At 44.4% G+C, this 8,812-nt stretch overlaps 1 pseudogene; it reads left to right on the forward strand.

Moving 5' to 3' along the window:
* The first annotated feature begins 1,017 nt into the window (after positions 1 to 1,017).
* LOC125159673 (uncharacterized) lies at positions 1,018 to 1,170 on the forward strand (annotated as a pseudogene).
* Positions 1,171 to 8,812: the final 7,642 nt, after the last annotated feature.

Consider the following 8,812-nt stretch of genomic DNA (forward strand, 5'->3'; position numbering starts at 1 on the left):
AAATGAATGAAATGGGCAGTCGTTTCCACCCAGTGAGCTGGGCAACACATGTCTCTGAGAAGGAAAGAGGCCTTATACATGCTGACTCCCTAGGATGTAGCTTGTACAGAGACCATGTGCTGGGCTCTCTGAGGGATGAAACACACCCCTAACTTTATTTCTAGCTAGTTGAGACCTGAACTGTTCACAGATGCTTGATTAGTTATAAAAACTCCTGAACCAGGGCCATGTAGACCTTCCTCAAAGGACAGGATCAGATCTCCCTCTTGTCCTCAAGGGTCACCTGAGGCACCTGAAAAACCCTCTGCCCCTAGTACGGGACATGAGAATGTGAAAGAGTTGAATATAATGAAACCTGTTGCGGATGGTTTGTTTTTCTTGCACACAGTCTATGCAAGTCAGAATCAACTTCCATCCCCCTCCATCTTTTATGAGACCTAGGACATGGTGCAACTCCCATGGGGAATATCAGTTGTGTCTCTACCATGGATGCAGAGAAAGACAAGGTAAATTCTGTTGCCTATTTCAGTTGCAATGCTTTCTGGAAAATTTATCTGACCTTGTCTGGTTTTCTATGCCCTCTGGTATTTTTACTGTTTGATTTACATCCTCACAAGCCTCCAGACTTCTCCAGTTTAAGATCATCATGTTAGCTAGTGCCTCTGGACGCCACAAGTGTGTGGAGGTGGAGGACCACGTGGCTATCACTTTGTGTTTGTGGAAATAACTTGAGGAGAATGACACTTCACTGCACCCTCAAGTCTTCTGGAGCATGGGACACCTTTCTCACTTTCTTTGCATGGGATTATCCTGATTATTTTCATTTTTTTTCCTATTTCAGAGTAGGCCATGAATTTGTTCAGAATGTCTGCTATGAGCCTCGTGACTGGAAAAGATAACAACACTTTCCAACATTATATTGTGTGCTTTGTGCAGTGTTGAGGGTTCTTAGTTAAATTTCAGAACTCATTACTGGTCCTTCTGTGTTGGTCAATGTGCAATAGAGAAGTTCTCCCAAGCTTTGCGCAGTGGCAGTATCATAGCCAATGAGGTTTATCCGAGGCGCGATTATTGCTCATCGAGAATTTCTCCAGTTGTCCCCTAGGTGGAAATACTCTGAATTTTCAGAAGCGGCATGTGTAATCGAAAATGTACGTGGAACTTCAGTCGTGAAGGGAGAGAATCAGTGATTACCTGCAGGGCCAGTAACTCACAGAGTTCTTCAGTTGTATTTATATGAGCAGGTTCAATTGTGTCCCAGGAACAGTTGCAACTGGTACTTTGTCTCATGATGCCTTATGGGAGTTTTACACCTGAAATTGAGACATGTTTCTGTTCATTCTTTTACGTAGAATTTCTACCTCCCTTTTACAATGGGACAAAATAGCTCTGCAATTCATATTGTATTTAAAAGCTGAATTACCTGTGAATTAAGGTAAACACTCTTAAGACCATGAATGTGCACAGGTAACGTGTTTCTCTCAGAAAACACATTTCTAGGCCCCCTGCAGGACTCCAGGAATCCCCATCTCCTCAAAGGTCTCTGTGCCCTTGCACAGAAGATGTCTTTGTCAGTGAGGGAAGCAGAGTAAGGACATGAATGGGATGGCAATTTGAGCTTTGACCCTGGGGTGGCCCTGAATCTCTGTGTGGTGCTGGGCTTTTCTTTCATTCCTTCATGTTTTGTCTGTTCTCAATGTGTAAGTAAAAAGTCTGCAGATCTGGTGGAAGAGGGGTGTCCTGAACACAGATGCCTGCCTCTCTGGAATACGTTCCTTTATTAGACTGGCATTACTGCCATCAATCTTCAAGAATAGGATTCCTTGGCTTTCTGCATTTGTAACCATGTGCAGTGATGTGTGGAGACAGTAGTTTCTCCTTGTGCATCTGGTACCTTCAGGCTGTAGGTGGGACCTCATAGGAGGTCCTCGTGAGACCTTCAGGTTGTAAGTGGGATCTCGTGGGAGGGTAGAGTTTTCTGGCACTGATGCTGCATTCTACTAGAACCCGTGAATGAACAAGGGGCCAGGTGCTGACACCTGCTTCATTGTGTTTCAGCTCCTGTGGGCGTTCTACTTCTGTCTGTCATACCAACATACCTGTCGCTTCTGTTCTGTAGGTCCTTATGGTTGCAAGAGGACCTCCTCTTTTACCAGGTCCACCCTGCATGCCCTCCCCCACAGATCCCCTTTATCACTGTTCATGGACTCTATAAGTCACCACCAGCTCATTGGTGCCCTCAGTGACCTCCACCTCGACTATTTGTAAGATGATCTGAACAGTATGAGTTGACATGTTCAGCATATTCATCTACTGTCTTGTTGAGTCTCTGAGAAGATGTAGAGATGGCCTCACAGGCTTTTCAATGCAAGGGTGCTGCTGACTGAAACACTGTTAAGATTCCTCAAGTTTCTTAGGCCATACATATGTTGGGCTGTGCCTAAGTGTGTGTATCTCTGTGAGACTAAATGCGACGAAAGGTTGTAGATTAGCTGTGTGGCTTCCTTGGCTTCAGCCTGAGTCACACTCTTAGCGGGGAATTCAGGGTTGACCAGGAAATGCCCCTGCTGGACTCCTGTCACCGCAACCCTGAACCTACTTTCACCACCCTGCCTGAAGGTTTGCATCTCCGACACTTCCCTCACAATTTCCTGAGGCTTTGCGTGTGTTCCTCTTGTCTCAGACCTAATGCCAGCTCTCAGTGGGGAGAGCCTCAACTCAGAGCATCAGCTTTGTGATCTGAGAAGCAGGGATAATGTTGATCTCTGAGGTCAGTGCGATGAAGAGGTGGTTAAGCACATGAGGAATTTGTAAAATATATGGGATGAGTGAGCACTCACCCTTTTCAGCGTGGAAACGAATGTATCTGCACAGAGAAGATCATCAACAGATGTTCATTCAATTTCATGAAACTAAGGGTATAATGCCTGAGGCTGAGAGATTGGCAATTCTAGTTTCAAAGGATGCAACAAAGATTCCTGTGTGTTTTCTATTAAAATTCAGGTCCTACTTTACAAGGAAGGAAAAGATAAGTATGAGAATATGGATGTTCAGGGATCTGAAGATAATCCTCTTCCATTACAGGTAGACACACAAATGCACCCTGACAAATATGTGCTCATCCAAGGCCACAGATGTATCGAAGAAGAAAAAACGCATATAGAAGAACAGAAGATCCCTTTGCAATAACTCAATCACTTTGACATAGAGGGCAATCAGTTTGAAATTTGAAGAGCACACTGAACCATTACAAACCAGCTGTGGTTATTATATATTTAGAGATGGGGTCTAATCTACCCCTTGGTCTGAATGCTTTCCCTGTCCACCCCGTCCCCTCCACATTGTCCTTCCTAATATCCCCTAATACACTTGTCATAGTTGTGTTTCTATGTCAGCGTCTGCCTCCAGGAAAATCGACACTCATTCCCCATCAAGTGTACACTTTGGCGTTCTTGTATATGCAGTTAACAAACAGGTAGAATGTATAGTATTGGTGTACGAAGACAGATCATTGTTTGGGGTTGTATTGCCTGGAAGGGACCAATAGTTCCATCTGAGGGGTTGGATACATCCTTTAGGGAGATATGGTGGTGGTTGTTCATGTATAGATTGATGCTCATGAGCACATGGCACATGTGCTAGTTGATGTGGTTTGTGCTGATGAGCAGGGCAGGTGTCTGTCTCCAGGAAAGGGTCTCTTCTGATGGTGAGGAATGGATTCAGGAGACCAGTAAGGAGGCCCTGCATTAATTCAGCTTTTGCGCCCTTGTGCACCTTACCAGCTGCTACCAATAGCACCAATCCAGGTGGCCTCCAAGGGGGCAAATGGCACAATTTTTGTGGCGAGTCACATGGTGTCCCATAAAGCTCCCCCTGAAGCCATATTGAGGCATGGGGAGGGCAGAGGACCATGGTCTGAGAAAGGTTCCTTCAACACAATCCAGGGAGAGTTGGGTGTAAGCATACGGCTCCTTCTACATCAGCCAATCCAATCTACATCAGGGACCCTGAACCCTGTGAGCTTTTTTTTCCTTCCAGCTTAGGGAAGCAGCCAGCCCTCCAGCAGCTTTTGGGTCATGGCTGGGCCACCAACGGTAAATGTCTGGCTGTCCACATTCTGCCAGCATTGCTTTAGCAAATGTCAATATGAGCAGCTGCTGTATGGGGGATTCTCCTCCATTTTGATCAGGGCCTGGGACAAAACATGACGAGAGAGAGAGAGAGACAGGAGTTCCCTGTGCTCCTGGACAGGGCTGCAAGCACAGAGCAGATAGCCTGAAGCCTGGGGAGAGGTGGACAAAGAGGTAAGGAGAGAGAAACTGGATGAGTGATAGGGGAATTGGGCAAGACCTAGAGAGTGAAAGAAAGAAACACAGAGAGGTGTGGTTAGAGAGAAACAGAGACAAAGAGGAAGTACAAGGAGAAAAGTGGAGCCCTGGTCCGGGTATGTGAACGGGGTGAGATGAGCCAGGGGAGAGGGGATGTGTGAAGTGGCTCTGAGTGCTGGGGCCGAAAGGGCTGGTATCATGGGCATCATAGTTTCATAACTCTAAGACTCCAACATCCCTGGGGTCAAGCTCTGCAGAGGCCATTGCAATCGAAAAGATGGGCATCCGTCATTTCTACTGGAATTGTGGGGCTCAGCGTTATGTTCTGTCATGGAGACAGATGTCTTCAGGGAGAATGTGCTGCTCTTTGGCAGCTAAACTCCAGAGCCCGCCCTGTGAGGAGGTGTCCCGGGGTCATCTCCCTCACTGCCCCAGGCCCTGTTGGATTTCCCCCCTCCCCCCCCCAACCAGCTGGCGTTCCTCATGTTCTGAACCCAGGCATGAGACATTGTGTTGCCCCCAGGTTCTGCAGTCTGGACCTGGCAGAGGTGGACTGTTGATATTGATTAAAAAAAATATTTGACAATAAGGTCCATATTCTCCCTCTGGAACGAGCGGTGTGCATCCAAATCGTGGGTTGCTATCCTCCTGTCCACAACCAATCTGAGGATTCCAGAAGGTAGGTGAACCTTTTAAAACACCATAGTCTTCTCTTACCTCATTCAAAGACAATTTCTTTCCCAGTTTCTTTTAATTTTGAAGAGATGGCAATTCCTAATTGAAAGCATAATGGTCCTGTAGGAAATTGACCTACATGAGTGATGGGCATTATTTCATCCATCCGTATCCCTAAAGCACATTTCATTGGAAATATAAGCCATGGATACATGTCATAAATTCATAACAGATGTGTAGCTCCTGTAAGTTGCATTCTGACCTTGTCACATATGTGTCATCAGATATTATTAGTGACTTTTCAGATAAGCTCTAAACATCAAGATGGTCATGTTAGAGAATCTGGTATATATGGAATTTCACAGATTCTAAATTAGGAATGATTTTTCATTTTTAATGTTCCTATTTTTTTCCTTTTGTGAAAGAGCCCGAGCTGGGGATGGGGGAGAGAGTGGGAGATACTGAATCTGAGGCAGGCGCCAGACTCTGAGCTGTCAGGACACAGCGTGACGTGGGGCTCAAACTGATGGACTGCAAGATCATGACCTGAGTGGAAGTCGGACGCTTAACCAAGTAAGCCACCCAAGCGCCCCAGGAATGATAGTTTATTGGCAAAGAAAGAGAAATTAAAGATAGCGTAAAGGATGTCGACTTTTAATTGAAATATTCTTCACACATTTGTTGTATTAGTTTTAGACATACATTGTAGTCCTTCCATATGTCTATAAATTATGTTGTACTTAAGCACAAGTGTAGCTATCCTGTGAAAGTATGCAACAGTATTATTACAGGATTGACTCTCTTCCATTGGCTGTCCCTTGTATCCCTAGGACTCATTCATTCCGTAGCTGGAAGCCAGTATCTCTCTCTCAAAGGTGTCCATTCTTTATCTAACCTAAACACTTAGGTGGTAAACACAATAACCTCTTGTTCATCATGTGTAATTTGGTGGTCTATTTTTCTGGGAACATTGCTTAAAGCATTACAAATGATGCCATTACCTTAATAAATTTGGTTTCATTCTTCACTCACAAGAACGGAGAAGGAAAAGATTTCTTTGTGCCCTAGGTCCTGTCACTAAGACCCTTCCCAGTGTAGAGAACAGGCTTAGTGGCCCAGAGCACCTTCGGTCCCTCAGCTGAGCCACCAGGGTCTTCAACATTGCAGGAATTCCCATGGTGGCCAGCAGAGAGAGCTCGAGCACCACAGACCCAGACGGGCGGGTTCCTCTGCCTGGGCAGTGATGGCCAGTAGAGGGCGCAGCATCGGCTTTTCTGACCCAGGGCACCTCAGAGCAGGAAGGGCTTAGACTGCTCTCAGAGGACTCAGGCCTCTGCTGGTGCCTCAGCACAGAGAGCAGAGCTGCATTTCCAGCAGGTTCTGCCACCCGCCCCAGGGGAGACCTTGGGAGCTTAGCAGAAACTTGGCATCTCCTGAGTCGCCAGAGAGAAGCTGCCTTGTTGTACTGAGTGCTGAGGAGGGGGCGCCGGGTGGCTTCCCTGGTCAAGCTGGTCGCTGAGCTGCACAGGCCTTTGCATTTTCTGGGCTGTTCCCATGTTTCATTCCACCCCTTCCCAGACAGTTTTTGAACAAGACGTATTTTACCAAAGGACTTGTGGATTGAGGGGTCCCACGACATCACCTCATAGATGCAGTCGATGGTTTGTTCCAGATCCAGGCTTGTTTCCGACAAGGAACCCTAACAGAAATTCAGAAGCACGGGAGCTGCATTCAATTAGGACGTGGATACATGAAATGCTCGTCTCACGACCTTCTAGAAGAAGGAGCTGGGACCCATGTTCCGAGTCCTGCTGGAACCAGAGACCAAGGTAAGGGCACAAACTGTCCCACACATCATACATGCTTTTTAAAAATGTTCATGGTTATTTTCCCAACTTAGTGAAGTGATTGAAAACTACAGAAAACCTGGTAGGTAGGTGTCATTAACCTTATGTTATCTTTTAATTTAAATTCCAGTGAGTGAAGACACAGTGTAATGTTAGTTTCAGGTGTCCAATATAGAGCAACACTTCCACACGTCACCCGGTGCTCATCCCAGGTGAGCACCAGCAACAGCTTCTTAATCCCCAGCAGCTGTTTCACCCATTCCGTCACCTCACTGTGGAAGCCCTCAGTTTGTTTCCTAGTTAAGAGTCTGTTTGTTTGTCATTGTGTCCTTCACCGCCCCCCCCCCTTAAATTTGTCTTATTTCCATGTGTTAGTGAAATCATCTGGTGTTTGTCTTTCTCTGACAGGCTTTTTTCACCCAGCATAACATTCTGTCGCTCCTCCAGCTCGTGGCAAATGACAAGATTTCATGTTTTTATGGCTAAATAATATTACATTCCATATACTACATCTCAATTTATTCATCAGTTGATGGATGCTTGGGAAGTTGCTGTAATTTGGTTGTTGTAGAAAATGCTGCTGTAAACATCATGGTGCATGTATCCCTTTGAAGAATTATTTTTGTATTCTTTGAGTAAATACCTCTTAGTGAAATTGCTGGATCTTAAGGTAGTTCCATTTCCATTTTTTTTTTATGAATCTCCATGATGTTTTCCAGTGTGGCTGCACCAGTTTGCATTCCTACCCACAGTGCAAGAGGGTTTCTCTTTCCTCACATCCTTGGCAACACCTGCTATTTCATCATTCATTGATTTTAGTCATTCTGAAAGATATGATGTGTTATCTCATTGTACTTTTGAGTTGTGTTTTCCTGAAGATCAGTATTGTTGAGCATCTTTTCATATGTCTCTTGGCCATGTGTATGTCTGCCTTGGGAAAATGTCCATTCGTGTCTTCTGCCCAGTTTTAATCGGAATTTCTCCTTTTTTTGGGTGCTGTATGACTTTATTTGTTTTGGACACTAAGCCTTAATCAGATGTCGTGTGCAAATAGTATTCTGTAGGTGTTTTAGTTTTGTTGATTATTTCCTTGGTGACAGAGCTTTTTATTTTTACGAAGTCCCATTATTTTTGCTTGTGTTTCCCTTAACTCAGGAGATATATCTGCAAAGATGTTTGTACAGCCAATGTCAAATAAGATACTGTCTGTGTTCATTATCCTCTGGGATTTTTATGGTTTCAGGTTTCACACATAGGTCTTTATCCATGTTGGATTTATTTTTGTGTATATTGTAAGAAGGTGGTCCATTGTTGGTCTTGTTTGGTTTTGCAGGTTGCTGTCTAGTTTTTTCCAAAACCATATGTTGAGGAGATTCTTTTTAAGTGTATGTATTTATTTTTTAGAGACAGAGATAATGCAGAAGGGGGCAGAGAGAAATGGGGATTGAGAATCCCACACATGCTCTGCACTGCCCTGAGATCATGACCTGAGCTGAATCCCCAATCACACGCTTTGCAGCCTCCCATGTGTCCCAAGACTATCTTTTTTTTCCATTGGATATACTTTCCTGCTTTATTGAGAATTAATTGACCATATAGGTTTGAGTTCATTTCTGGGTTTCCGTTCTATTGATCTCTGCGTCTGTGTTGTTGTTGTTGTTGTTGTTGTTGTTGTTGATGTTGTTGTTTTTTGCCAGTACCATACTGTTCTGTTCAGTACAGCTTTTTAATATAACCTGATGTCTGTAATTGTGATGCCTCCAGCTTTAGTTTTCTTCTTCAATTTTGTTTTTGCTGTTTGGAGTCTTTGTCGTTCCATACAAATCTTGGAATTATATGTTGTAGTTCTGTAACAAATGTTTTTGTTAATGTGATAGGGATTTCATTACATGTGTAGATTGTTTTGAGGAGTGTAGACATTTTAACAGTATTTTTGCTTCCCATCCATGAGGGTGAAATATA

This window comes from Prionailurus viverrinus, unplaced genomic scaffold (assembly GCF_022837055.1).
Source record: "Prionailurus viverrinus isolate Anna unplaced genomic scaffold, UM_Priviv_1.0 scaffold_56, whole genome shotgun sequence".
NCBI lineage: Eukaryota > Metazoa > Chordata > Mammalia > Carnivora > Felidae > Prionailurus > Prionailurus viverrinus.